This window comes from Juglans regia, chromosome 13 (assembly GCF_001411555.2).
Source record: "Juglans regia cultivar Chandler chromosome 13, Walnut 2.0, whole genome shotgun sequence".
NCBI lineage: Eukaryota > Viridiplantae > Streptophyta > Magnoliopsida > Fagales > Juglandaceae > Juglans > Juglans regia.
Window position 1 is genome coordinate 2,535,542 of NC_049913.1, and position 4,973 is coordinate 2,540,514.

Here is a 4,973-nt window from a genome sequence, read left to right on the forward strand (position 1 = left end):
ACAACCTCCGCTCGCTCGTAGATCAAACTGATCTTCATTCTGGGAGGGCTAGCTATAACTAATTATAATATATAAGAGACCGCGACGTACTAGATTGATCATGTACTTGAGAACGTGCGTCGTACTTGCTAATTAATGCACGACAACATATGAGAGGCCAACCAGTACTAGCACGTACTCCTTAATATTGTCGGGCTTACATTAAGGAAACTGTTGCATGATGTAGTAACTTTAGAAAATCATTATTTATAAGTTCTTTGTTTAATTTCTAACATATATATATTCTAGCTGGTTATAGTACCCCTTGTGATGCACTCGAATGCACACACATACACCCCCATGTATATACATAGATCATAGATAGATAGATAGGGCTAGGCTGCTAGCTACCTAGCTAGTACTCTGTGGGCCGGGGTCCAGCTGTCCTAATTAGTACCCTTTGCATGCGTTCGCTTGAAGGAAACAATATCATTGAGAAAATAATAATATTACATTAATTAATATACCCGAAAAAAATTATTTAAAATATATCAGCATGTATGGCATGCATTGCTCAAGACAAAAAAATAAAAAATAGAAATTCTTCATTCTTCACAGAATCACAATCATTATTGCAGGAAAACATATACCACGGATCTGGCAAACAATTAATTAATTATATATAGCATCGCATGCATATATATTATATGTTCGTAACATATTATATAGCACCGTGAAAGAAATCACATGATATATCTAATTAACGGCCGATATTAATCGACGAATAAGAGATCGAGGGCCCAGCACCCGTACTGGTTAACGCTGGGGTTAAGCGTGGGATGTCAACAGGGACATCGTATCTGGGAACTGGTATCTTGTTTGGAAGATTTGGCAAAGGTGCCTCGAAATTGAGTACCTGCATGGCTTGCTTTATATATGGACGGCCTCCGACTTTGATCTGGGTGAGCGCACCAAAGTCCAACCGTCATCAAACACTCCATCTCTTTCCTCTCAAACTCTATGCCCAATTCCTTGTCAGCCACATCACAAAGCCTTTCATTTCCATACGACTCCCAAACCAAAGCAACCAGGGGAACGTGAGGCCCCTCGTATTCGGGTTGTGTTGATCTTCTTCCACATGCTATTTCCAGCGCCACCACCCCAAAGCTAAAGACATCTGTTCCTTTAGTTGCCTTTCCTGTTCTTACGTATTCTGGTGCCATATAACCCCAAGTTCCGGCCACTCCAGTTGTCCTGACGCCTAGCTTTTCATCCACCAGCCTTGCTAGCCCAAAGTCCCCAAGCTTCGCATTGAAATCTGAATCCAGCATTATGTTGCTCGATTTAATATCTCTATGCACCACATATTGCCCTGATTCTTCGTGCAGATAAAGCAATGCAGAGGCAAGACCAAGTGTTATGTTATACCTCACTGCCCATGGAATCATTGTTCTACCTCCGAAAAGGTGAAAATCAAGGCTACTGTTCGCCATGAACTCGTAGACGAGAAGAAGATCGCCATTTTCATGGCACCAACCGAGGAGTTGGACCAGATTTTTATGTCTCAATCTGCTAATGATTTTTACCTCTGATATGTATGCCTTCTTTCCCTGAACGGAGCGTCTAGAAATCTTTTTGACTGCAACAAACTGATCCGAGTCGCTCAAGAATCCTTTATAAACCCCACCAAACCCTCCTTCACCAAGTTTGCCTTCTTCTGCAAAGTTGTTCGTGGCTTGAACAAGTTCAATATAAGGGAACCTCTTTGGTCCTGTACCGTTTTCCATTTCTCGTTCCATGGACTCAGAATTCTCTACAGTACCCCTTTTTCCTTTTCCTCTAGTCCTCTTCCTCCATGCAAACACCGACATGAAAGTCTGAAACAACACCACAAGCTGAAATTAACCCACCAATCACACAAGCAACAATCAATCCGACACTAAAGCTGTCCGGTGATGATTCCATAAATATTGTTTCAAACTCCCATGAAAGGATTTCATGTGTCTCAAAGTAGTAAGCAGATCCAGCAGAAAAGCCAATAGACACCCATTCAGGCAGAACTGTCGTTAGGTTAATACGATGTGAAAGGCAGCTTGTATTCCCACCAACAAGTGGATCGTCTGGGAAAGTCCAAGATACGCTTAATTCGTTTGCCTTAGAATTATAACGGATACTAGCATCAACTGTTGATGCATTTTTCAAACTCCGGCCGGCCCGAATCCTTGCTTTTTACTGATCGGATGGAATTGATATTGATACCGACATGTTCACCATCGATTGCATCCCAATCATTTTTGAAGGTGTCGAACTCAACAGCAACTAACTGATCATCTTTTCTTGGTACGGTGAAAACATGACATCTGCTAAAAAGTGCAAGGCATCCTCCCTGAGCATCAACCGGGAGCAGAGAACCTTTGGGTGCAAGGAAAAAGGCAAGCCCATCTTGGCCTGGTTGAGTAACCGTTGATATTTTAAATGAGAAATGAGTAGTGAAGTCTGTGAATTTACCCGTACTCGGATCAAAAAGTTGCATATCTTCAAAATATACGGCTCTGCCGGCTGAGGTATTGTTATTGGGGTCACTGGTGAGTGATAGAACTCCATTTAGGATGGAAGCAGTGCCATTTAACTCCAGCCTGCCTTCATTTGTAAAATAAGGGAAGTTGAACGATAGAGCATAATGCAAAGGAAGATGGAACAGAGCTAAGTAACTGACAAAAACCCAGTGATAGAAACAAAGAGTACTAAGATTGCCGCTGAGATGCATATTGGGAAGCGAATTATGCAATGACAGTTTAGGAGGAAAAAGAGGCATTCGAAAATAAGCAATTGTGCAGGTAAGGGAAGACAAAGACGAGCTTATTATTTAAAGTAGTTGCTACTCATTCGGCGAAGGATATTTCTTGTGTGCTTAATTCTTTGTATCCTAATTTTCCTGCTTTTGAATATGTCAAATGGAACCTAGACTACTGACTCGATCTTCTTCTTCTTCTTGTCCCAGTCCAAGTGGCTTGTCCGAATCGTATGATCATCATGCACGTACTCGCATGTGTGTGTATATACACACATATATATATATATATATATATAAGGATTTATTTATTGTCATCACAGCCGTATGACTATTTCAAGGACGTACAATATGCATAAGAATAAATGTGTCACATTATATTTAGTTAGATGAAAGTAAAATAATAGTATGGCGTATAGAATTTTCCATTAGATTATCGATTAATTAATTGCTTGTCACACCCGTTATCCTTCATGTGAGGCTGAGGGTCTTATTAATTAAACTTGTGGCTGGGGAAAGCATTTTTGAAGAGAAATGATAGTTGTAGTGTCTTGCAATCATTTTGAAAAAAATAAATACGAGATTCACATGAAAAGAAATTAATATTTTAATAATAGACCTACTATTTTTTAAATTGACTGTACGACACTTGCACACTACACGACTGTATGTAACATTACTATTTTTTAATCAAGCATTTACAATAACTTCAATCGAGCTAATTAAGCCCCAATTAACGAACGTATATATATAAGCTGGTTTGCCTAGCTAGCAAATGAACTAGTTTAAATTCCAAACCTAGCTAGCTAGACCGAATTTCAATAATTTAAATGACCATGCATATATTGTTGTCAGCTGGGATATAATTAGCCATATATGATCCATTCACAGTTTTGTTTTGTTTTGTTTTTTTTGTTTTTTTTTTTAAAAACATAGGATCATGCCAATGGTTTGCCTCGGTTTGGGTTCAAATTACATGATCAGCTCAAATCTTTACATATAAATATATATATATATATATATATATATATATATATATATATATATATATATATATATATATATACCATTAGAAACGGTCAATCACACTCGGATTAAAAATCTATATAAATTCAGTACTCGACGCTGACTTTCCTATTTCAATTCCACTGCGTTTTGCTTCTCGATCTGTCCCTATTTTGTAATTTACTTATTCTTTCCCCGGCCGCCTCGTGTATGCAGATGATTTCCACACACGTAAGGGCCGGGAAAACGCAGTATCTCTGACCCGAACTGACTTTGTACAAAGACATGTGTGTATATATATATATATATATATATATATTTATATATATATAAATATTGAGAGAAGTCTAGCAGCTTGCACATATATTTTTTTTTATCATCATTCTCCTGTAATCGTCTAATTAATAATATAATATTAGATGATTAAAAAATTATTTGTTATCTATTATTTAGTAACTAGATTTTTTTTTCTCATTTTTATATAGTGGGGGTTGCAGGATATATAATATAGAGTAATGTTGAAACGTCAAAGTAAACTAGCTAAGATCGTGGATGTATGCATCGTATATCCCATGCGCGCTTCTTTAATGTCCTACATTAATTCTCCAAACAATATAAGTCTTGATCTGACAGTGATTTATTTCCATATATATCCACTAAAGAAAATTGTATATAGTGTCAGTATTAATCTAGGCATGCAGCTGGCCACTACTGGAACTGGAAGTCTGGAAGAGCATTAACTTTTGCCCGTTAGGTACGTGATGACTAATATTAATTTAGGCAAAGACCAACAGCGACGACGGGTTCCGCAGCTGCGCCCCGCCTGTACGTAAATGCTAATGCTATCCGGCCAAGCACCAATATTTGGACAACCGTACGTACAACTCGCTGCAAATTAATATTGCAATTAGTTGGAAGAGAAAAGAAGCGGATAGTTCATTCGTAAAAAAAAAAAAAATTAAGAGAAAAGATACTTACAACCGTGAATTGCGTAATCGTTTTGAAAAAAATGAATAAAGTATGGGACCCACATGAAAAAAATTAAATTTTTAATAGTGGACCCTACTATTTTTCAAAGCGATTACGCGGTGGTTACGCACTTCACGGTTGTATGTAGAATTACTCAAAAATTAATAAGATGTAGAAAATTAAAACATTGTAAATCTAAGGCATGCACATGCACTACAAGAAATTAGGT

The 4,973-nt window shown here is 37.7% G+C and overlaps 1 pseudogene; it reads right to left on the reverse strand.

The window, feature by feature from the left end:
* Positions 1-739: 739 nt before the first annotated feature.
* LOC108981104 lies at positions 740-2,811 on the reverse strand (annotated as a pseudogene).
* Positions 2,812-4,973: the final 2,162 nt, after the last annotated feature.